This window comes from Macrotis lagotis, chromosome 8 (assembly GCF_037893015.1).
Source record: "Macrotis lagotis isolate mMagLag1 chromosome 8, bilby.v1.9.chrom.fasta, whole genome shotgun sequence".
In the NCBI taxonomy this organism is placed as follows: domain Eukaryota; kingdom Metazoa; phylum Chordata; class Mammalia; order Peramelemorphia; family Peramelidae; genus Macrotis; species Macrotis lagotis.
Window position 1 is genome coordinate 162040657 of NC_133665.1, and position 27083 is coordinate 162067739.

The window sequence follows — 27083 nt, forward strand, 5'->3', positions numbered from 1 at the left end:
ACTCTTTTCTCATTTGTATTTTATTAGAATTGTTTAAATGGGAATTATTGAGGTCCAAATATATTGTAATTTAATTTTCTCTTTTGCCCTGCACCTCGATTAATTTTTCTTGACCTTCATTCTATATTATTGCGTGTACATATGTTAAATACTGATATATTTGATTGTCTGTAGTGCTGTTAAACATCCTGTAGCTTTGGTGTTGTCCAGTCATTTTTCAATCATTTCTAACTCTCATGACCCCATTTGATTTTTCTTGACAATGATACTAATACTGGGATTGTTTCCCATTTCTTTCTCCAACTCATTTTATAGATGAGGAAATTTAGGCAAACTAGGTTAAGTGACTTGTTTAGGGCCACACAGGTAGTAAGTGGCCACGACTCTATTTGAAACTTAAATCTTCCTGATTCCAGGCCAGACACTATATCCACTGGGCCAACCAGCTTCTTGTGATGTAGTTTGTTTAATTCTTTTAACTATCTGTATTTTTCACTATTTTCTTGTCTGAAGTAGTAAACCTCAATTACATGAAATAATAACTTCTTCCTCTTACTTTTTCATTTCTTCTTGAGTATATTTTGCCTCCTTTTTATTATTTCTCTTAAAAAACCCCAAATATTAGAAAACCATATCTGGTCTCTGAGTTTGTATGATAACAACTCTGGAAGATAGTGCTATTCTGATAGGACATTTGTCTCTTTTCATTCTATTAGAAAGTACATTATTGTTGATTAACTCCTAATGATAAGCTGAAATGAAGCTTACATGAGTTAACTTCATACGCATTGATATAAATGAAAATACATTGTAGTATTCTTTCTTTTTTTGGGGGGGGGTTGAGTTATCTCAATAGAACAGGACTCAAATACTAATGATTCTATGATCTCATTCATGGGGTCATGCTTTTCAAAGAAATGAAATGAGTAAGTGTTCATGCATTGCACAATATGTGCCAAACCCTGTACTAAGTCATAGGGACACTAAAGAATAAATTGATCCACTCCCTCCTGTCAAGAATTTCACCTTATACCTGAATTAAACATAGAAAGGAAGGCTCACAGTCAATTTATGGTGGATCAAACTAGTCCTTAGGTTCTGAAAAGGCTTAGGCAGATGGCAAAATCTCCAAGAATTTAGGAAATGATGGTAGGACATATGGCCTCCAGCTTGGAAGATAATGGGTTTAAGAGTTACAGCACAATGAGACTCTCGGATTCCATTTAACAGAACGTGTAGATAGTTGATGGTCAATGTGCTATGCTTGGTGGGGACTGAAAAATGATGGCAATGAGGATAGGGTGGAAGAAGAAGAAGAATCACAACTCCCCTTATGGGTGGCCTGTGGGTAGGGGAAAAAGAAGGGCTAAGACTATTTGCTATAGGTATCTTGTATTTTGCTATAGGTATCCAGTCTTCGGGCTACCCACACAAGGGGTCCTTGTTAATGTTCTTCCATAAAAGTAATACCAGAAAATGCACCAAATATGCTTGAAGCTTTCTAGAATTCCTTGAACATTCTGGAATTCTCCTGTTGGACCTAGCTTAAATAGGGGATTATCCTTTCAGATATTTCAATGTTCCCAGCTGCATACAATTTTGGGGTAGAGAAAATTTTTACAATTCAAAACTGTTTGTGGTTTTTGTCCTCAGACGAGCATAATGATCTTCCCCCGGTACTATACAATTCTTCTGCCAGTTTTTTCTTTATTAAATGATTATGAAGAGTATTGTAAGTAATTTCTGAATTATCATCAGAAAAATATTTTACTAGGGGAAAAAATGGAGTTTTCACGTTGGGAAAAGTGATGGATAATTGATGAACAGACCATGTGTGACATTGTTTCCAAGAGAGAAACACCTCCAATAGGTTGGGTAAACCTCCCAAGATGAAATTATGGGAGGAAACAGAGGTCAATCTCACAGGAGGGATTGCAACCTGCATCACTGGAGTATATACCCACATCTAAGATCTACTAAAAAATTGATGTTTCTAGTAATTATGTGGTTTATTGTGTTTTTCATAGCATCTTTGGTTTTTTACAACAGAGAAAGAGGAAACCCAGAGAGGCAAGTGAATTGCCGAAGGTCACATAGTGGGAGAGCTAAAATTAGAGACTTCTGAAGACTCTTCTTTCAGGATTCTTTAATTAAAGGCAATGGCACAAACAAAACATTCCTTGAACAAAGCTGATCTGTGCATCTGAAGAAAATCAGTCTAGCATCAAATGCTGTGCTATGGACAAATACAAAATAACTTGGTATACATATCTGGTTTGCACAATTTATATATTTATATACCATATAATATAGATTAATCTAGATAATACATGATTCCCATCTATCCTGTGTGCAATATATTATATATTGTAATATGCAATAAATGTTCATTATGTAATGTCTTATACAGTGTATATGAGAGGCAGTGAGGTGTGGCTGACCTTGGGGCAGGAAAACCTAGGTTCAAACCTTACTTTTAACTCAAATAATTTGTGTGACCCTCAGCAAGCTATTTAACGTTTTAGTTTACTAGGTGTATCTCTAAGCCTAAAATTTACAGAACATTGTTAAGAAAACATTTCTTCATCTGGGAATTATCTATTCCAAAGAAATCATACATTCAATCCCTTTCCTGGTGTGTGTATGTATGTATGTATAATACATAGCTATGTATTTATAATGATGATCCCTTTTGACAATAATAAATAAATTATTAAATTGTATTTAGTTTCAATGTAGGAAGGGACTTCAGTGACTACTTAGCCCAACTTACACCAGAAAGGAATCCCCACTATAACACACCCCATTTATGCTTGAAGACCCACAAGGAAGGGTAGGACCTGCCCTCAGCAGTCCATTATACTTTTGAATAATTTTGTTTAAGTTGATGAAGTCTCAGTGCAGATTGAAACATTTTTTCACTTCTTTGTTTTCTTACTATTTTTGAAACATGGATAATATGGAAATGTTTTACACGATTTCACATATATAATTGATGTCAGAGTTTTGAATTCTCAGTGGGTGGGGGAAGGATAAGATGGAGTAAGGGAATTTGGAATTCAGATTAAAAATATTGAAAATAAATAGATAATAAATTTATTTTTAATTAAGTTTTATTTAAATCAAGATAAAATTATGTTTCTTTGAAGCTGCTGTCATTCCTGGAACTGTCTTGTGAGACCAAATCATCCCTCTCCCAGGTCAACCCTTTAAATACTTGAAGACAGCTACCATATTCACTCCAGTTCTTCTCTTCAGCCTAAACTTCTCTAGTTCCTTCAACTAATTCTCATATAAATTGAATTCTAGACGATTCACATGGGTACCCCTAAAAGATATGTTTTTATATACTAACACACAAAATAATGTTTCAAAGCATTTGGTTATTTAAGGTTTCCTTTAAAAACATATATGTCAAGTGTACCTTAGTTTTATGAATAAAGCAGTGTCCTTTATGATTGTATGTTCAGTAAGAAACAAAATTAATAAAATATGCTGTCTTACCAACCTGATTGCCCTCCTCTGTAAGTTTTTCTTGAATTGTATTCCCTGGTCATAAAAAACAGTAGATCAAATGGAAACTGACCAGAGAAAAGTAGAGTGGAATTTGTCCTGTTTTCCAATAAGATCAGCAAAGATGCCATTGTAAACACACACACACACACACACACACACACACACACACAAACACAACTTAAATTTGGTTTCAGCACCACTCACAAGGTTCTTCATGTTGACAGATATGCACTATTGATGAAAATATATTTGGAAAATGTGCTTTAATTTACAATACACTTAAAATTTACAATACAATTAAAGCCGAGATAGACTTAGTTATTTTTACACATTTTTTCCCATTGAAGAGGTTCTGATATTCAGTTGGGATTCTTATTAATTAACATTTCTTATTTTAAATAATTCCAGAGAAGGACCATTACCTAAATCTTTTAATATTCTAATGGAGAGAGAGAAAGACGAAATTCCTTGATTGAGAAAAAAAAGATAATAAGAAGCTTTTTGAGCAAGAAAGATGACTACATTTAGATCATTATCAATGAACTAGAAATTATTTTATTTTTTCAGGTACATACAAGAGTTTAGAATAAAAAGGATTTGACAAAAAGGCATTTTGGATTTTTATCTAATCCTGTGATTTGAAAAAAAAATATTGTAGATTCTTAGGAATGGAAAGGATTGGGAGAAGTCAGTAAGGACATCCAGTTTTTTATTAAGAATTATATTCCTCTGCCAAACTTTATAATGATTCTATAATTAATAATAATAATAATAATAATAATAATAATAATAATAATAATAGTGTTTATATAATTGCTTCCAGGTTGTATTTCCTTTGATCTTTATGTCCTAGGAAGAAGGTTGAGTTCTTCCTTTTACAGTCTATAGAAAATAAGTATTCTTTTACTCTTGCTATTTTTTCAACTGGAATGCAATATTTGCCTATTGAAATCCTATTTGATGAACAAAGATGGCAGGGTAAGGCAGAGAATCACTTGAGCTCTCCCAAATTCCCCTCCAAACAACTCTTAAATGAATCCTCAAAATAAATTTGGGCTGTGTTGGGGTAGAACCAACAAAAAGATAGGGTGAAATCATTTTCTAGTCCAAGATAACTTAAAAGATTGTCAGGAAAGCTCTTTCTCACTGGGAAGAGTGGAGAACAGTCCAAGGCAGGCCACAGCTCTAGAAAGTCATAGAAGGTCTCAGGGGTGACTGGACCAGCAGCTATGGCATCTGAAGCTCACAGATGGTGTGGCCAAAGGCAGGGTGGATGACTATTCAGGGGAAAATTCCAGTTGCCCTGTGCTGGTATTTGAAGTCACATTGCTCACGTGAGGTTCCATATCTCTATTTAGAGGTGAGAAAGCACTAGTGTGTGAGGGTAGGAACCATAATCATAGTTTCAGGTTGGAAAAGAATCTTTTGGTTATTCATAGGCCAGAAGACAGTGACCACACCTCCCCTATCACTTTGGAAAAACTTAAAACTTACAAATCCCCAGAACTACATTTGAAAACAGTTGAACAAAACAATCTGAAACTTAGAACAGTGCCCCCTCCATATCAGGAGAAAAGTCCAATTTTGACATAAAGTTAAACATCAAGAAATATGTTGAAAAAATTAGCAAATAGCAACAAACATAAAAATGATAATCAACTAAATATAAGTACTATGGAGATAGGGAAGATCAAAGCATGAATTGAGAAGAAGATAACAAAATTAAAACTTCTACATCTAAAACCTCATGGAAAAATGTGAATTGGTCTCAGATCTAAAAAGAATTTTTGTTAAGAGTTCAAAGAAAATTTTAAAAGCTAAATATGAGAGATAAGGGAAAATTAGGGGAAAATGAGAGTGATGCAAGGAAAATGATGAAAAAAGAGTCAATCAAAATGAGAGTGATGCAAAAAAAAGGAAGAGTCCTTAGTAAAGGAGGCTCAAAAAATACTAAAAACCCCAGCAACTTAAAAAAATAGAATAAGCCAAATGGTAAAGGAAGCACAAAAAAACTGCTAGAGAAAACTCTCTAAAAAACAGAATTGACAGAATAAGGAAAAAATGTACAAACATTCATTTTTAAAAGCAGATTAGACAAATGGAAAAAGAGGTACAAGAATTCAATGAAGCAAAGAACTCCTTAAAAAAGTAGAATTGGCCAAATGGATTAGAAGGTACAAAAATTCAATGCAATCCACCCCAGAGAAAGAGCTGATGGTATCTCATCACAGACTGAAGCACATTTTTTTTCTCTTTTTTATTTAAAAAATTAAAATTAAAAAAAGAAAATAGTTTAAAATTATGAAAAAAATAGATTGAGAAGAGATCATTTAAGAATCATTAGACTACCTAAAAACCATGATATAAAAAGAGCCTTAAGATCATCTTTCAATAAATATGGATAAAACAATGGATAAAATAGGAAAAAGAGAGGATAAAATAGAAATTAAAAGAATGTACCAATCATCACCTGAAAGAAATGAAAATTCCTAGGGAATTTTTCAGGAAAACTCCAGAGCTCCCTTTGGTCAAGGAAAAAATATTGCAAGCATCTGGAAAGAAACAATTTGAATATTGTGGAGTCATAGTCAAGATAACATAAGACTAGGAACTTCTACATTAAAAGGACAGGAGGGCTTGGAATAAAATATTCCAGAGGGTAAAGGAGTCAGGATTCCAACCAAGATCAGCTACATAACAAAACTAAATATAATTCTTCAAGGAAAAAATGAATATTTAATGAAATAGAGGACTTTCAAGAATTTCTGTCGAAAGGACAGAGCTGAATAGAAAACTTGACTTTCAATTACAAGACTCAAGAGAGGAATAAAGAAAAAAGAAATCATAAGAAATTCAATGAAGTTGAATTGTTTACATTCCTACATGGAAAGTTGATATTACTAGCTAGCAGGAGTATCCATGTACAGAGGGTAAAGGTGTGAATTAACTATGATGGGATGATAGCTGGAAACAAAATAAAATTAAGTAGTGAGAAAGAGGGAAGGCCTGGCAGAAGGAGGAAGGGAGAAGTAAGATGTGATAAATTATCTCACATAATAGAGAAGTGAAAGACCTGTTACAGTGGACTGGAAAGTGGAGGCATCCTTATTCTCATTAGAATTGGTTCAAAGAGGGAATAATGTATACATTCAGTTGGGTATAGGGATCTGTTTTTAACGTACCGGCATTTAGGAGGGAAAGAAGTTACAAGAAGGGAAAGAGGATGATGATAGAAGGAATGGCACATTGGAGGAGGTATGGTCAGAAGTAAAACACTTGCTGAGATGTAGAGTAAAAAAGAGAGAGAGAGAGAGAGAGAGAGACAGACAGAGAGAGAGAGAGAGAGAGAGAGAGAGAGAGAGAGAGAGAGAGAGAGAGAGAAGATAAACAAAGAAAAATAGAATTCAAGAGCCAACATAGTACTCATAATTGTGAAAAAATTAATACATTTCTCTGAAAAAGTCCATTTCTCAAATAAATGAGTCACATTTTTAAGAATTTGTTATTCCCCAATTGATAAATGATGAATGGATGCAAACAGGCAATTTCAGATGAAAAATCAAAATATCTGTAGTTATATGAAAAAATGCTCTAAATCACTATTAATTAGAGAAATGCAAATTAAAACATCTCTGAGGTATCACCTCATACCTATAATATGAGAAATGGAAGATGTCAAATGTTGGAGGGGATGACTGAAAATTTAGCATTGTTGATGAGTTGAGAACTGATCCAACTATTTTTGAAGACATATTTGAATGAAGATGGAAACAGGAGTTTGAATTAGACAGATCAATTATTTCAGTAATGTCCAGCTTTTCAAGACACCTTCGGGAATTTTCTTGCTCCCATCTCCCAAAAACCATGAATGGTTTGCCATTTCCTTCTCATTTTACAAATGAGAAAACTGAGGAAAACAGGGTTGGTGACTTGTCTAGGGTCACACAGCTAGTGTCTGAAGCCATACAGGTCTACTTGATTGTAGACCCAGTCCTCTATACACTGTACCACCAAACTGCCCACACTTAAGATTAGGAAGTAATTAATAATAGTTATAATATATAAAAATGTTTTAAAATTTGCAGAGAACTTTACCTGTGTTATCACATTCAAAATTCGCAATGCTTTTCTGAGATTTGTGTTTTTATTATGGCTTTTTAACAGATTAGAAAGATAGACCAAGAAAGGTTAAATGATTTGCCAAGGGTTACATGGTTAGGAAATATCTGAGGCAGGATTAGAATACATATTCTCCTGATTCCAAGTGCATCTCTATAGTCACTATGTCACCTGACTACCTTATTTTCTATCCAATCAGCAACTGAATCCAACATAGTTTTAGCTATTTACAAATGATTATCCACTTAAAATTTTTGATTTAGGAGTGAATCAAATGTTTTTATTTGTCAAAATATTTAATGTTCAAATGGATTAAGCCCACAAAACGATGTTACAAATATCCAAATGGCCCTTGGTAGAAGAAAAGTTTTCCACCCCTGAACTAGACTATTGACTCTGGGAAACAAGGATGCTGTCCAATTTTGTAGCTCTTGTACAGTCTGGAACTTTGGCCTTAAAACAGCAGGCATGTAATAAATATTCATCTAAAAAATCTACATATAGCATGTGTAGGTAATAAAATTTTCTGATTTGGATCAAAATAAAATTATGATTCTTTATCTTTTGTTTAGTAATACTTATTTGTCAGTGTAATTTCTAACTCAAATTTCTCAATTTCATATAGTTCTCCCTCAATTTTTACTTCTTTTGAATACAGCTTATTCAGAAATATCATTTATAATATCATATGTGGACCTAGACTCTGCTAAATATATTGCATATTTTGCGTGTGTATTCCTGACATAGACTTTTAAGGGGGATCATAGATTCCCAAACTATATTCTTCAGGACCCTTAAATTTATATATTCTAAACAGGGACTTGGAGAAAACAATAATGCTAAGGACAGTTTCACTTTTAAATAATGAAATTTAATTATATGATTGCTTCAGAAAAGTTTCTCAGAGGACTTGTATGAGAACTTTACATTCTCTGTGACAAGGAGAGGTGGGCCACATGGTGTGTTGGATGAAACAAATACATTTACTTTATTAATTAGTGAATTCAAGTCACCACAGGGGAGTGGCAGCTATAGGTTTCATCTTAGAATCTGAGTAATGTCCTTTCGGATGCTGTGTCTCCTTAGGGTACCACTCTTGCCCTGAAGGTAGGAGGCGGTTCCATCTTTGGTAGAGTCTTGGGGAGTGTGTTTTAACTCTGGAATGACCTATCCAGACAAGCTGGCTCTCTTTTATACCCAGGAAGAATTGACTTCCAGAGAGGAACAAAAGGGGCATCTCAGTGGTACCATAGCGTATAGAGTGCCAAACCTGGAGTTAACAAGACTCATCTTCCTGAGGTCAGATGCAGCCTCAGCCTCTTAGCAACTATATGATTCCAGGCAAGTCATTTCACCCTCTTTGCCTCAGTTCCTCATCTGTAAAATAAGCCAGAGAAGGAAATGAAAAACCATTCCAGTACCTTTGCAAAGAATTGGGTCATGAAGAGTCAAATAAAACTGAAATGACTCAACAACAACCAAAAAGGTCAAGATTGAACTTGGGTTCCCTATTGACCAACTACTGCAAAAACTTTTATTTTGCTTATATTTGGAGCATGTCACTATAATGTATGTGAGAGATATAGGTTATCCCCCAGAAAAAAAATAAAACCTGTAAGGTCCTAGAAGGCAGAGGGTTTTGATTTTCTATATTCACCACCTAGCACAGGGCCAGACAGCTAGTAGGTATTTATTAGATTCACATTAACTGATGGATAGAACAAGTAGGTCAGGTCAATAAACAAGATGAACAGGCAATCCTGACTATTCTACCTGAGCATAATAATTTTTCACATGAAAAAAGACTCGTTTAATAGGACCCAAGATTTAGAGCTTATCTAGTCTAGTGATGGCAAACTCAAAAATGGAGGCTACTATGCTATGTATAAGGGCCACACATTGACTTAGAAAACCAAATATGTACATCATCTATGTTACACTTGTATCTTTTTTGTCAAAATATTTAATGTTCAAATGCATTAAACTGACAAGACACCATCAATAGTTCTGAGTTCCAAAATTTTGCCCTTTCTTTCTTCCCCCTCCCCAAGATAGCAAACAATCTGATATGAGTTATACATGTATAAATTTATTAAATATATTTTCATGTTAGTCAAATTGCAAAAGAAGAATTCAGAACCAAAGGGGGAAAACATGAGGAAGAAAAAAAATATACACAAATCTTTTGAGATTACCAAGTCTTTTGAGATTATGCTGAGAAGAGTCCATCATAGCTGATTATCACACAATGTTGTTGTTAATGTTTACAATGTTCTCTTGGTTCAGTTCACTTTACTCAGCATCAGTTCATGAGCTTGTTTCCTCTGATTTCTTTTTTTTTTTTTAGGTTTTTGCAAGGCAAATGGGGTTATGTGGCTTGCCTAAGGCCACACAGCTAGGTAATTATTAAGTGTCTGAGACCAGATTTGAACTCAGGTACTCCTGACTCCAAGGCTGGTGCTTTATCCACTATGCCACCTAGCTGCCCTGCTTCCTCTGATTTCTCATAGAACAAAAATGTTTCATGACAATCATATACTAATACTTGTTTTGCCATCCTCCAATTGATGGGCATTCCTTCAGCTTCCAATTCCAATTCCACCACAAAAAGAACTGCTAGAAATATTTTTGTACACGTGGGTCATTTTCCCTTTTTTCCTAATCTCTTTGTGATACAGACCTAGTAGTGGTATTGTCTGATCACAGAGGATGCACAGTTTTGAAGTCTTTGGGCAAAATTCCAAGCTATTCTCCAGAATGATTGAATCAGCTCACAACTCCACAAACAATGCATTAGTATACCAGTTTTCCCATATCCTTTTCAACATTTGTCATTTTCCTTTTATGTCATATTAGTCAATCTACTAGGTGTGAGGTGATACCTCAGAGTTGTTTTAATTATATTTCTCTAATTTATAAATGATTTAGAACATTTTTATATGACTATAGATAGCTATAATTTCTTCATCTAAAAACTGCCTGTTCTTATCCTTTGACCATTTGTTAGTTGGGGAATGACTTATATTATAAATTTAACTCAGTTCTCTATATATTTTAGAATTGAGGTCTTTATCAGAAACACTGTCTATAAAAATTATTTCCCAAATTTATACTTTTCTTCTAATCTTGATTTCAATGGATTTGTGCAAGTCTTTTTTTAATGTAATGCAATTGAAAATTTTATTTTTTTCATTTAATTAATTAATTAATTTTTATTTTTATTAAATTTTTTATTTTTATTTGTAATGTCCTCTATCTCTTGTTTAGTCAAAAATTCTTCCTCTCTCCATAGATCTGACAGATAAATTATCCCTTGTTCTCCCACTTGGCTTATGGTATCACTCTTTATATCTAAATCATGTACTAGGTCTTACTCTTTATTTTATTAAATAGTTTCTAACTCTAATCTGTTATTGAAGCATTCAAGAGTATTGTTGGGTGCAATGCCACTACTGAAGTAGTCTTACTCCAGTATTTTACAGGTAACAAAAGTGGGGTTCACAAGAGGTTAAATAGTTTGCCCAAGGTCATATAGGTAGCATGTGGCAAGCCTAGAATTTTACGCTTATGTGATGGCAAAATCAACATTCTTTCTAAATTGGGATAGTCAAGATTCTATAAACTAACTTCCAAGGCTTAATAACCAAAGTCATTGAGTTTTAACTGGAGTTCCTAGGTACATTTTGCTATCTGCTTCCTAATACAAGAGTCAGGAAAGATCACTGTTCTCATGGTGGAGAGAAATTGAATTTCATAACACTTCAACTATCCAAAGCTCCTACATGTTTGTATCTTCTTTCACAGAGATATCATTTTTCTCTTCCATCTCCCCTCAAATATATTTTCTCTCCCATCACCCACCTTCCTTAGCACATGCTGCAGACACTATGGTTTGCTCTATTTGGGGATTATTAATGTTTAAAGAAAACTTTGGCTTTCAAGGTCTCTGCTGAAAGATCACCTCCCCATCAGTAGTATATCACAGAGCACTCAATTTATCAGACCTCAGCTGAGGTGACCCTGCTGGGGCTTGAACCTATGGCTCCAGGGAGTCTAGGTATTCTACCATTGATGTTTGACTGCCTCCAGCCAAAAAAGATTAGTGTCATCAAAAATAGATTAGCAAGTCATTAAAAAAATTAAAGTAAGCCCTTTGTTCTAAAATATTTGTCAAAGAAAGCAAATAAATTAGCCTTCATTTTAGATTAATTGCCTTTTAAATTAGGATTTGGGAGTAAATGATTTTTAGAATTTTCTATTAAATTTGGAATATGTAAAAGGGTGATTGGTTAAAGCCTAACATTTTAAGAGGCTGAGATGAGTCGTATTTGAGATTTTTCTTCTTAACTTTCTATCAGTGAAGAATTTCTTAAACCAACTTGTGCTTATAAGTGACATGGTATAGTCCCAAATACACATGAAGATGTAAATGTTTCAATGGAGAGTTTGGAGGATTTGGGATTAATATCATCCTTAGTGATTCTCCTTATGGACCTCAGAGCTTACATAATGATGATCAGTAGACAGATTTCTTCCATTCTTTCTTGGATTCATCACTCAAGTAGAACATAGGCTAGGTTTGAGATGAACCATATTTGGTTGCAAGTGTTGTATAGAGAAGAAAGACCAGGTTTTAGTTTTACAGTACCCTGGATCAAATCCTGCTTCTGATGTTTACTATTTATGTGACCATAAGCAAAGTCATTTAACTTCTCTGACCCTCAGTTTTCTTTTCTGTAAAGTGATGTAATGAAATGAAGTAATATTTATATATTTTAAAAATATATATATATTTCTTTTCCTCAGTTATTCTTTGAACCAAAGAATGAAGTAGGGGGGGGAGGAGAGAGAGAGAAATGGAGAAAGGGTAAGAGGGAGGGAAGGGAAGCAGGAAAAAGAGGAGGGGGAGGAGAGAGAGAGAGAGAGAGAGAGAGAGAGAGAGAGAGAGAGATTTGGAGGTGGGGACCCCTAATAAAGGGAGTGATCATCTCTGTTAAGACTGTTTATAAGGGAGGGAGTTCTTTCTTAGGTCTATCTGAATTAATAATAGCTGGCATTTACATAACTCTACTTACATTAGCTCATTTGGTCTCCAGAACTCCCCAGCAAGTTGGGTAGAGCTGGCATTTTCATTCTCATTTTACAGATTTGCTCTGAGTCACATAGTAACAGCTGATCTTGACTTGAACCAAGATCTTCTGACCATATTCAGTGATCTTTACATTCATTATATTCCAGTTGCTTCTCCATTTCCGGTCTGGCTTTGTCTGTGCAGAGATGGAGAACAACTGAGTACTGTCCTCCCCATAATAACCCTTTATATGATGGAAGACCTCTTATTAAGTAATCCCTTAGTTTCTTTTTTGCTAAGCAAAAGGACCTCAACTTTTAACTCTTCTGACTTTAATTCTAGGGTATATTTTCCATCTATTTAATCATTGCTTCTCTCTAAGTCCACTCTAATTAAACCACATCCCTTTTAAAATGTAGAGACCAAAACTGGACCCAATGTTTTAATGAGAACCAGACCAATTATGAACATTGATCCCTCCACATAAAAAATAAGTGCCTTCATAGATTGTGGAGGAAGACCGGTGTACTACTGTGATGCCACAGGTAGACTGCCTTTCTTGACCTCCCCTCTTAGATGTATACAACAGAATATGGGCGAGTAATAGTTCTTGTCATCAAAAGATGGCGTTGTCTGGAAAGAGTGGGTCTCCTTTTCTCACCCTATCTCTTACTGAGATTTTACATTCAAAGCTTCTACACTAAGGATAATGAAAGGAAGTGTTTTGTGTGCTAGTCAGGAAAAAGTGGAGGATTCAAAACCTCTTTGATAATCACTTTATATCTCTAAACTTTTTTTTTTTTTTAAAACCTATTATCCAGGAATAGTAAGAAAACCTACTGGGACATCTGGGTGGCATAATAGATAGAGCCCTATCCCTGGAGTCAGGAGGACCTGAGTTCAAATTTGACACTGAATAATTGCCTAGCTGCGTGACCTTGGGCAAATCATTTAACCCCATTGCCTTGTCAAAAAACAAAACAAAACAAAACTGAGTAGGCGTAGGTATTAAAGACTATATTTTAGGGGCTTTTCCAATTTTAGTATGAAATGTAAAAAGGTATACAATTAAAATATATTGATGATATTCTAGAAATGATTGCTTTCATATGAAATTGTATTAAACCTAAACAAATAGGGCATTGTGAGTTCCTTTAATGACTTAAAATTCCAAGTTTCTTAAAAACAAATTAAAAAGGATGACATCTAAAGTATCACTCCAACTCTGATGCTATCACAGAACAGCCTTGTTCTAAGTCAGCATAAAGAGTAGCCTGTTAGATTGCTATGCTTGTAAATTGGGGAGAGAATTCATTGAAAATGGGATGCTTAATGTATTTAACAATGAAGGGAGAAAAAGAATCTATCTTTCCTAGATGGTTTGCTTTTTTAAAGCATTTATTCTAAATACAGAAATGAAATATATGACCCATATTTGGAAACAGATTCCATTAGACCATTCCAAATGCCTAGGTTTGTTGAATAGAGATAAGCAGGATAAATAAAGGCTAACTCAGATGGGGACTACTCTACCCTCTCTGTCTCTCGTTGACTTTTTCAGTCTTATTGAACCTCACTCCCCTGTACACAGGCTATCTCCAGCCAAACTGGCCTACCTCCTGTTTCGCCAAACTTCGTATTCCATCTCCTTCCTTCAAGGTTGGAGCAAGTCATTCCCCTTGTCGAGAATGCACTACAAAAACATGGTACTCTCCAGCTCAGTGAAAAGCTTCCCTTAGCTCTCGGCTAAAATTCCCCCTTTTATAGGATGCCTTAGATTTCATACCTTTGCTCTGAGATTTCCCTCCAGTCCCCCCCCCCCCGCCCCAATTTATCCTGCATAACTTTGGTCCTTCATTTTCGAATCAGGGAGGCGATGCCATGACAAACACATGAATTGGATTTGAGGGGGGGGGGGGGATTGTGCTGTCACAAGTTTCACCTTCTCCTCTGGAGTCATTTGGCCAGATATGAATCAGAATGACTGCAGAAGGCCCTGGATGTGAGGCAATCAGGGTTAAGTGACTTGCCCAAGTTCACACAGCTAGAAAGTGTCAGAGGCTGGATTCGAACTCCTGTCCTCCTGTTTCCTCAATCAGTGCTCTATCCTGCATATATCTTGTCTGACATAGTTGTTTATATATTAGGTCCCCCATTATCTGTGGACTCCTGGAGAGCAGAGCTATTTTTGATTTTTTTTAACAACCTCAGCTCTTAGCATGATGACTGATGCATAGTAGACTTTTGATAAATTCTAGCTATCTAATTTTTAAAAATTCAATGGTTCCTTATGGTTTCTAGGGGTAAAACACAAGCAGTTCTTTGGCAACTTGTCTCCTATCTTCTCTTTTCATTTTTCCTATTTCCCCTCTTCAGGACCTCTGTGTTCTCCCTAAATTAATTTACTCGCTGGTCTTCAAAATTAGCATATCATCTGCCATTTATAGGGCTCCTCATATGCCTAGAACCCCTATAGCCTCTGTCTTTTTATGATGTCTTGGTTTCTTTAAAGTCTGATTTTTGTGCAACCTTATTTGGAAAAAATCACTCCAGATTTCCTTAGAGTAAGGATTCTTGGTTTGGGATCTATAAAATATATATATATATGTATATGTATATGTATATGTATATGTATATGTATATGTATATATATATATGTATATGTATATGTATATGTATATATACATACATATAGATATAGATCAGCCAATAAATATCTAGATGTCATAGATATATGTCTATATATATTTGGATAACTATATTTTATAAATATATTGTTATCCAACTATATGGATAACAATATATTTTAACTTTTAAATTATATTACATATACTTGACTTTTTAATTAGAAGGTTATATGGACTGGATAACTTTAATAGAAAGTTTTTAGAAATTATCCCATATATTTTATGCAATGCATTTAAAATATTATTTTTATTATTCCACAGCTTCACCAGCCAGCCAAGGGGCCCGGGGCACAAAAATGATGTAAAGGCCTTAAATTCCATGATCTGCTTCTCTCCCTCCTCAAGTTAGTATTTATTTGTTAACTATGTTCAATTTTAGCTTTATCTCCCTTCACTCACTAGCAGAATATTAACTCTTCATTGTAAAATCTTTTTTTTTGTCTTTGAAGCAAAGGCAGATTAGAGATGGCATAGCAGATAAGAGCTGGGATTGAATTCAGGAAGACCTGAGTTCAAATTTGTCCCTAGATACTAAATATCCATGAGACCCCCAAACAACCTACTTCTTCCTTAGTTTCTTCAATGGTAAAATGGAGGTTGATATGAAAAGCTTGTACCCTCAGGGTTGCTGCAAAGATCAGAGGACTGAACACTTATTTATATAGTGCACTGATAAACTTTGCTGAAGGACTTGTCTATCAGCTCACATGCTTGTGAATCTGCATCTAGATGGGACTGGTTGATCCATTTAAATATTGGAAGGAATTGGTTTCTGTATATGGGGCATAGTATAAAATCTGCCTATACATAAATGCAACATAAACACATACAAATATGAAAGGAATACAAAGTAAATTGTATAAAAACATATAATTGGAATTTCTCCTACTTATGAGTCATAATAATGTTTCAGCATCTCTTATTTAAGTCTAAACTGTGATCATACCTTAAATATTTGGGATATTCACAAGGAAACATAATCACAGAATCACAAAATTTTTCAGGGGCCATCTGGTCCAACCATCAAAATTGAACAAGGATCTCTACTATATCAGCCAAGAAGGGGTCACCCTGTTTTTGCATGAATATCAGCATTGAGGAGGAATGAATTAACTCCTTTTTTTTACTTCTAGACCGCTCTCATTGTTAGAAATTTTTTTTTCCCTGACATCAGGAAAATTATCCTTTTTGCAATTTTCATCTTCTTCCTAGTTTTTTCTATGGGGTTATAAAGAACAAAAGTCTCAACTCTTGCCCATGTGTTAACCTGTGAACAATTTGAAGTTAGCCGTCACTTCTGAGTCTTTTCTTCTCCACAGTAAACATTCCCAGTTCAAAAGAACTCATTCTCCACATTTAAGGCTTGTCTTCATTCTAACTGCCCTCCTTTAGACACTCTCTACCTTATCAAGCCTTTGCTAAGATGTGGTCCCCAGATCTGTCCAGGCTAGGATGCAGCAGGCCCACCACTTCTTTACTCTTCTAAGTTGCATAGTCCAAGCATCCAGTGACCTCCATATCACACTAACTTACAATAAGGTCATAGTCCATTAGAGTTTGTCCCTGATCTCCCACCATTCTTTCTTTCTGCCTAGCCCAGTCCCAATTTCTAATAATTGGACAACGTTGCTTCTTTCAGAAAACTTCGGTGAGGCAGCTCATGGCTACTTTGCTTCCCTCCACTGCTTCTAAATAAAGCCAATGGTGGTGGAGGTGGTGATGGTGAGTCATAAACACTCTGTCATTGTAACATGTCAAATATGTCCAAAAGAAACATATTTTTATATTGCAGATTATTTTATTATTAGTTTAAGAAGGTGCATTGAGCTCCCAGCAAAGCCATGAGGAGGAATTATGCACTTAAACTAACTCTGATGTGCAATGCCTGCAGACATCCAACATGCTGAGGCAAACAAAAGAATTCCCAGGGCTCCTCTACTGAAGGACTTATTTCATACTGGATCAATTATGCAAATGAAGGTGGGAAGATAGCAGCTCCTTGTTTTAGTAAATCCCAACTCAAAAAACCTGTTACTGGAAAGGGTACATCTAGACAGTTCTGTGAGTCACCTGGTAATGCCTGGAAAGGACGCTTTGGAAGGGGCAGGGGAGGCGAAGCTTGCATTTTTCCAGCATTACAGTCATGTACATTCATATTACCAAATGTTTTCCTTTTAATGATTCAAGGGAACATTGTTTACATGAATAGTCTTTTTAAAATAAATGTATAAACAGTAAGTACAGCTTTTGGAAATGTTTTATTTTTTTAAGCAAATGCCTAAATTATAAGTACAAGGGTTAAAAATTACCCCACCAAACTTAGTTCTGATTCCTTAATCAGGTAGAAACTCTCAATCAATCAATTCATCAAGAGAATTTAGACCAAGTGTGAAAAGTCTTTGACAATCTTTGGGCAAAGCAAATGATTCCAGAGATTTGTTCCAAAAAGTAAAATGATATCAGAAAAGAGATTTGTTCCAATTGGCTAGGACATTTCATTGCACCATCTTGATTCTGGATCTGACACTTTTCTAAGTGTCCCCAGAGTCATTCTTTTTTTTTTAACTTTTAAAATTTATTTAAGGCAATAAGGCTTGAGTGATTTACCCAAGGCCACACAGCTAAGCAATTATTAAGTGTCTGAAGTCAAATTTGAACTCAGTTCCTCCTGATTCCAGGCTGGTGCTCTATCCAACTATGTGTCCCCTAGAGCCATTCCTTTGAACCTAGGCTAAGTATTGCTATGTTCCACACTCCTTTATATCTAATTCTATATATAAAAAAAAGAGTCCACCTTGTTCAATATAGCTCACATTCCAGAGAATGATAGAATCATAGATTATGAGGTAGAAGGCACTTCTGTGATTCAGAATGCATCCACTTAAAACTAAGGAAATCAGGCCTAGCCAAGTCAAGTGACTTCTTAAAGTGACTCAAGAGGTGGCTCTCTGAAACACCATTGATAAACAGAGGTAGAACTGCGTGCTGTGGCCAAAAAAAGAGATGTTGCAGAGGATCATTGGATCTGCAGGCATTTTGGAGAAGGAACCCCAGTGGAAGTTCCAAGAAAAGGTTGGTCATCTTTCCAACTTCTCCACGTTTCTGTCTATTAACAGATACTATTCTGATATTTCATTACTCAGAGGTTTCTAATAACCTGAATTTTGCCTCAATCATGAAAAGACCAGAAGTAATAAGAGCTAGATCTATATAGAAAACAGCACATTGAGACCAACCTCTGATAAAATTTTGGAAAGTTTGGTAATTGGGGGCTCAGAGCATTTGTGAATGAATTCATATATTTTCATCTAAATGAAACTCTCAAAAGTTAAAAAGGAAGGAGGTTTGGGGTTTGGTGAGGGGGGAGGCATTTCCCTTCACTTTAAGTGAGCTAATTATGATTATATCAAGGATAAGGAAAATTAAAGATGAATTTAAACTTTTTTAATATGAGTTAGTAAGTCAATAAAAATTTATAAAGTTACCTATTCTGTACTAAGCATTTGGTCATTGTTGTCCTCTAAGGTCATGAGAAAATGATAGGTTCCATAGTTTTGTTTTGAACAACTGAGGCAGTCCAGTGTAATGAATGTGATTTAGCATAAGAAAGAAATGGGTTAGGGGAGGCTAGGTGGCATAGCAGATAAAGCACCAGCCCTGGAGTCAGGAGTACCTGGGTTCAAATCTGGTCTCAGACACTTAATAATTACCTAGCTATGTGGCCTTGGGCAAGCCACTTAACCCCATTTGCCTTGCAAAAACCTTAAAAAAAAATAAAGAAAGAAATAGGTTTAAGCAAGTATGGTACAAAAGAATAAACATCAGGTTAGAATCAATCAACTTAAATTCAGACATAACTCAAGAGACAAAAGAGACCATCTCATCTGTCCCTATTTTATGGATAGGAAATTCAGGCTTGAGAACATTAAGTGACTTACTAAAAATTACTGTTTGTTTTAGTTTTTCTAACTCTTCATGACCCCATTTGGGATATTCTTGGCAAAGGTATTCAAGTGGTTTGCTTTTTTTTCCAAGTGGTTTTTCTTATCTAGTTTATTTTATAGATTAAAAAAAAATCTGAGGCAAATAGGGTTACTTGACTCACCCAGAGTCTTATACCTATGCAAGTGCCTGAGATGGGATTTGAACTCAGCTTTTTGCCAGCAATAGATCTGGTGCTCTAGTCCCTGCACTGCCTAGCAATTACATATTCAAGGTTGAATTCGCTGTATCATGCAGCCTATCTCCTCTGTATTAGAATCTCACTTCTGATGGTTGCTGCCTTTGTGAAGATGAGCAAATCAATTTATTTTCCTCAACCTTAGTGTCCTCATCTATAAATGGATAGGGTAGAGCTAGATATCCTCTGAGGTCCTTCTCATCTCTAGATTATAATCCTGAGACCCATTTCCTGGTGTGGAACATAGCTAGGATCTTGAGGTGGATGACCCAGTTTCAAATTTTGACTTTGTCATTTGGCTATGCTGCCTTGGGCAAGTCATTTCACCTCCTATGTATTTCAGTTCCCTTATCTGTAAATAAATTCAAAGACCTTAAAATTCCATTTTCATTCCGAATCTGGTTGTGTGACCTTGGCAAAATCAGAGTTAGTGATAATCCTGACCTCAGAGAACTATTGCTTGACTCACATTAGATAATGATTGTAAAGAGATTTGAAAACTTTAAAGTTCCATGTGCATGTGGTTTGGTAGAAAGCAGTTGGATATGGAGTTTGAGGATCTGAGTTCAGATGCTGTTTTTACCCTTCGAGTCACTTTGAGAAGTCATTTGATTAGTCCAGACCCTACCTATTTCCTTATTTTTAAAATGAGAGTGGATGGGTCCTCAATCTATGATTCTATCATTCTCTGAAATGTGAACAAGGATGGACTTTTTTTTTAAAGAATTAGATATAAAGATGTTTGTAACACAGCAATATTTGGCTTAGTTTAAAAAGAATGACTCTGGGAGCACTCAGAAAAGGGACAAATCAATATTTGAGGAATTGAATTGAAATGTTCAGGCTCAAAAAGTTATTTTTTTTGCTAGCTGCTTTGGAATTCTATAACCCTAATTTGAAAATTTTAAGAGTCATAACCAAGAATTTCCCCTTGGGTTGATTGATGCCCATATAGAGATGCCTCCACAGCAATGTTCCATTTGCATTTGGTGACAGCCAGGGCCCCAAAGACATAGCATCACCTTTGCTACCAGTGCATTAGGGTTCTTACCTCAATTTTCAATTCATACCCTCATACACAGAATCCACAAGCCAAAGATATAAATCTAAACCAGCTTTAAGTATTTTTATTTCAAGGCACATAAATCTTTCTAAGTCCATCAATTAATTTTATGTAATTTTAATTACAACTTCTAACCTCTGCAATTATTACAAACCTGGATGTTTTCCCTTATGTCAACAGATGCCAATGAGAGGTTTGTAAAGAAGAGTGGTTTGAGAGAGAGACATGGACAGATACAGTGTGAGAGAGGGCGGCAGACTGAGAGAAGGACAGTGTCAGAAACAGAAATAGAGAGAGACAAAGACAAAGAAGGAGAGGCACAGAGAGACAGATAGGTGGGATCAGAGACAGTCAGATAAGAGATTTAGAGGGAGAGATAGGAGACAGAGACAGAAATGGAAGGGAGACAAGGATAGAGACAGAGAGAGACACAGAGAAAAATAGAGACAGAACTAGACAGACAGAAAGAGAGAGAGAGAGAGAGAGAGAGAGAGAGAGAGAGACAGAGAGACAGAGAGACAGAGAGACAGAGAGATAAAGACAGAGACAGAGAGACACACAGGAAAAAAGGTAGAAACAGAGAGACAGATAGAGAGACAGAGAGAGAGAACAGAGATGGATAGATAGAGATAGAAAGACAGAGAGAGAGACAGAGACAGAGAGAGACAGGGACAGAGAGATAGAGAGACAAAAAACAGAGACAGAGAGAGACAGTGAGAGAAAGACAGACAGACAGAGAGAGATGTAGAGAAAGAGAGCCAAAGAGAGATGAAATCAGAAGCAGAAAAATAGATATAGAAATTTAAAGGGAGGAGGAGACAGAAAAAAGGAGTGATTGAGATGAACAAGCAGGGAGATAAAGATGGAGAGACAGGTTGACTGAAGCAGAGACAGACAGACAAAAAGAGAGACACAGAAAAAGAGACAGAGATAGAGAAAGACAAACTGAGAGACAGACACAAAGACAGATATGGAATCAGAGACAGAAAGACAGATAAAGAGATGTAAAGGGAGAAGAATAGACTGGGACAGAAATGGAATGAGAGATGAATAAACAGGGAGAGAAAGATGGAGAGAGAGGTAGAGGTAGACTGAAGCAGAAAGGTGTGTGTGTGTGTGTGTGTGTGATAGAGACAGAGTGAGGCACAGAGAGAGAAAGTAAAAGAAAGAAAAAGAAAGTGTAGAGAAGGAACACTGGGGAAAAGAGAGAGAGAGTCCCCTCAACAACAGCTGAAAAAAAATATTTCAGCCTCTTTTCCCCCCCTTGGTTTCCTTATCTAAAAGGAAGGAACCTTGAAATACATTCCAGCCTCATAGGGACATGAGAATTAATTTAGGTTTACAAGCTTTTTCTGAAGGTGAAAAGTGCTTTAGGTAAGTGCTGACTATTGCCTTCTAAACGACCCTATATTTTATCAAATATAATGGAGTCAATTATTAAAACAATGTAGACTAAAATTTGTCTACAGCTGAATAAAGTGAAAGGAGTTCAAATACAAACCTTTTAGATGTGTGTGTTTTATCGGGCTCCTAAAACACATGCCATGTATAATCACAATAGTTGAATTTTCCTGAAAGTTCCTGCAACACGTGAAAGTCACTTATGCAAGAAGAATTTGTATTGCATTTGTGAAAGCCAAATTACAATAGCTGACAAAACATGAAAGTTTCATCGCGGTGGATTAGAATGCTCACAAGGAACTCAGGAATTTATCGTTATTCAACATTTCCGCTAACATTCTCTTAAAGTCTCTTTGGGGACTAGATTTGCCTCTGCACTCTGTAGGAAACCCGTACACATAAAAAGGTTAGATTAGAGACACATAGTAAATAATATAACAAACAGTTTCTGTCATGTTAGACTACACTCAGTTTAGAGCAGTCAGCCAAGCAAATCTGAACTCTTGGTGGCCCTGTGTGTCCAGCCATTTGGTCCCCAGTACCTTGGGAGTGCTCCCTTGCGGCTCCCATAACTCTTTGCTGAAGCACCCCCTTTAGAAGCACTAAAGAGTTGATTATTTTAAGAGGATACCTTTTCCCCTTGCCAAACATAAATAACCTTTAAAAATTTCCTCTACCCTTCTAGGAAATAGTTGGATTTTAAAAAATAGTAGCAAATGAAAAAGAAAAAATTAAAAAAAAATGTTTTCTGGTGATAATCTTATTTGCCGGCAAAAGTTCAAATTAGGTAAAGGTCATCAAGTGTGATGACAAGAGGAATAGGGTAAGAACTACTTAATGGAAGGTTATTGTAATGACCTTTTGTCCACATATTACAGTAAATAAATATTGTCTGATCAACGATTCATCTGAATTAAGAAAGAATAATTTGGTTTTTTCACATCAGAAAGAATGGTGGTGATAAGTGGTCTGGTAGATATCTCAAGTGAAAGACAGGGTTAGCATTTATTATCTTCATTTTTCCATTTCTCTAGAAGATGTGCAATCTTTGAATGAAGCTCTGGGAGTGATTTAGAGGAATCAGCTATTCCCAGAGTTAATAAAGTAAGCAATGATGTTCTCTGGAAAATTCAGTCTTGTAATGTGCTTGGGAGCCAACAGGCTTTGAAGGTGCAATTATCAGGAATTAGTCCAAGAACTACAGTTACCACTAAAGGAAGGTATTATGTAGCTATGTCTAAGAAAACAATCTAGGGACAGCTAGACTTTTTCTTTCATCCTCATGAATTGTCAAACTTTTCCAAAAGAGAAAATATTCAAAAGAGATAAATCAATGTCAATGGTCCCTATGGTCTAGGACAGGGGTGGGGAAGGTTTGTTCCTGCCAAGGGTCATTTAGATATTTATAACATCATTTGCAGGCTAGATTTGGTCAAAAATTTAATTAATTCAACCTTTAAAACTATTAGATTGGGGCAGCTAGGTGGCGTAGTGGATAAAGCGCTGTCCCTGGAGTCAGGAGCACCTGGGTTCAAATCCGATCTCAGACACTTAATAATGACCTAGCTGTGTGGCTTTGGGCAAGCCACTTAACCCCGTTTGCCTTACAAAAAAAAACCCCTAAAAAAAAACTATTAGATTTATTGAATTTTGAGTCCAACCTGTGGTTGCTTTGGCAATGCCAGTCCAACAAGAACTGCAGGGCCAAAGGTTCCCCACTCCTGGATTAGGACATCAGATGTCCAAAGATGGTAAAATCCCTAATTAACAACAGAGAAAGCTAATCTTTAACTTGTTTCCTCAACATCCCTCCCTATTTACTTCCACCCAACTCCAGAAAGCAAAGCTGCACAAGTCAATCAATGTGCTCACAATAGAATTCAATATTCCTATTCACGATCTCATCCCTCTTCTCCCTCCCATACATATCTCATCTCTCCAGTGCTGTGGAAATCTGCCCAAGTTACAGTATCACTGAGGTGGGGCACTGTGTACTCAGCCAGAAAAGGGAGAGAAAGAGGGCAATGGGGTAGAATACAGGATACATATGGGACAGTGGGACAATTCCCAAAATCTGAGGGTAAGAGAGCAACATTCATCTATGATCCGATCTATCCCTCCAAAAGTCACTTTCTATAGAGAATAAAGCTGTGATTTACTCATGATGAGAGGAGACTGAGAAACAGAAATCCATTCGCAGAGATACCATCATCATCAAAGGGAAGGGAGTCAGAAAGAGAAAGATAATGGAAAGTAAGGGGATAAAAGACTAAAATTAGCAAAGATCTTGGAGCAAAAAAAATAATAATAATAAAAAATCTTTAGTTTAAGCCAGGACTGGGAACTTCCAGCCCTGTGGGCTGTATTGGTCTAATGTTGTCCAGGCAACTATAGATAGGGTTCAAAATTCAAGAAATCTAAGCCCTTTTTAGGTATGAATTAGCTAAATGTTTGACCAAATGTAGCTTGAAAATGATATTATAAATATCCAAATGGTCCTTGACAGATAAAAGGTTCACCACCCTTGGTTTAAGCAGCTAAAACAATAAAGAAGATATTAATAGCAATTCTAAATCAGATAAAACAGTCTGGGCATCTATCAATAAATGTTGCAAGACTAGAGATAATAAAATGCAGTCAAAATGGATGATGGAAGCTAGGAAGCTCTGAGTTTTTCTCTGAAACAACTTTAAATGAAGCCTCTAAACAGACTCTGGAGTGACAGACCACACAAAAAAGACTGAAACAACTTTGCAGCTCCAGATCTCTTGAAGGGACTTCAGGGAAAGGTCTGCTGCTTCACTTAGGTAAAAGGGGAGTGCAGCTCAGGTAGGGAATGGGGAAGCCAATGGGAGACTCTTGGTCATAGATCAGATCAATAGCTATGGCTTGGCAGGCCAGTGGCAGAGCTGGTCAGCAATAGGGACTTCTATCCTAGCATGGAAGGAATACTGTGAGTCCTGGAATTGAGACTGGGTTGGGCTTTGCTAATGGAGGGAGCAAGCTGCCAGCACCTGAGGTCCCAGTTGTGGAAAACCAGAAACTAGACCTCTGACCCCAGCACAAAAAGTTTGGAACTGTGCTTCCTGCGCCCAAGGAGTAGAGCTCAACTTTTAGAATGAGTGAAAAAACCCTGAAGAACTCTAACCAGAAAAGACTCCTATGATGACAGGGAAGATGGAAAAACCCTCTCAGAAGAAGAAAACAATGATAAAATGCTTAAATGAAACCTCAAGGGAGTCTATGAATTGGTCTAAAAGGAAGACTCATAAAAGGATGTTTAAAAACCAAAAAGGAGAGGAAGAAGAAATTGAGAATCCTGCTGGGGAATTATGAAAAACTGGAAAAGGAAACACATAAATTGATTAAAGAAAACAATACCTTTAAAAGTAAAATTGGCCAAATAGAAAAGAGAAACAAATCCTTGACAAGTAGAATCAACCAAATGAAAAAAAGAGATACAAAAGCTAACTGAAGAAAATAAATCTTTAAAAATTAGAATTGGGCAAGTGAAAATGAATGACTCTATAATATATCAAGAATCCATCAAAAAAACAAAAAAGCTAGAAGATTAGAAGAAAAATGTAAAATATCTCATAGAAAAATAGACCAATCTGGAACATAGATGCAGAAGAGATAATTTATTGGTCTACCTGAAAACCATTATCAAAAAAAGAGCCTGAACAATAACATTCATAAACTTGTCAAAGGAAATTGCCCTAATATCCTAGAACAATAGGGTAAAATACAATTCACCAATCACCCCTTGAATGAGAGCCCAAAATAAAGACTCCAAGGGTTATTGTAGACAATTTAAGAATTGATAGCTAAAGGAGGAAATATTGCAAGTGGTCAAAAAGATCATTTCACATAGCAAGGAAGCAGTTAGGATTATGCAGGAATGAGAAATTTCAACATTAAATGATTAAAGGGCCTGGAATATGATATTCCAGAGGGCAAAAGAGCTTGGATTACAATCAAGAACTACCTTGAAAAATTTGGCATATTCTTTCAAGGGAAAAGATGGCTATTCAACAAAATAGAGGACTTTCAAATTTTCCTGAAAAAAAAAAGACCAGAACTGAACTGACAATTTGATCTTCAAAAACAAGACTCAAGAGATGCATAAAAAGGTAAACACAAAAAAAGTTAGTCATTGAGACTAAACTGTTTGCCTCACTACATGGGAAGATAGTACTTGTAACTCTTGAGAATTGTATTTCTATTAAGATAGTTGGAAGGAGTGTACTTAGAGTGTATTGGTATAAGTTGATTATGATGTAATGGTATTAAAAAAGCAAGACATGGAACAAAAAGAATTATACTGGGGGAAGAAGGGGGAGGCAGAAAAGGGTAAATTGCATCACACGAAGAGGTACAAAGGGCCTATTATTGTAAAGGAAAAGAAGGGGTTATGACCATTGATTGCATCTTACTCCAATAGATTTGGTTTAAAGAGTTAAAAACATACCAATTGGATTTAGAAATTTATCTTTCCCTAGAGGGAAGAAGGGGAAAGAGTAAGAAAGGGATGAAAGAAGTCATAGGAGGGGAAAAGGGAAAGGAAAAAGGAAGAGACTTGCAGAAGGGAGGGTAGATTAAAGGTAAAGAAGGGATAGAGTGAAAGGAGGAAAAAAAGTATAACCAAGGGAAAATAGGAGGAAAACATAGAGCTAGTAATCATAACTGTGACTGGGAATGAGATGAATTGTCCCATAAAATAGGAGTAGATAGCAAAGTAAATTAAAACCCCAAATTCTTCAATGTGTTGTTTACAAGAAATACATTTGAAACAGAGATACACACAGAATGAAGGTAAAAGACTGGGGCAGGATATATTGTGCTTGACTGAAATTAAAAAAAAAAGCAGGGTAGCAATCCTGATCTCAAACAAAGCAAAAGCAAAAATAGACCTTATGGAAAGAGATAGGGAAGGAAACTACATCTTGCTAAAAGGCACTATAAACAATGAAGTAGTAATATTTATATGGAAGTGATGCAGCATTCAAATTCATAGAGAAGTTAGTTACAAGAAGAAATAAACAG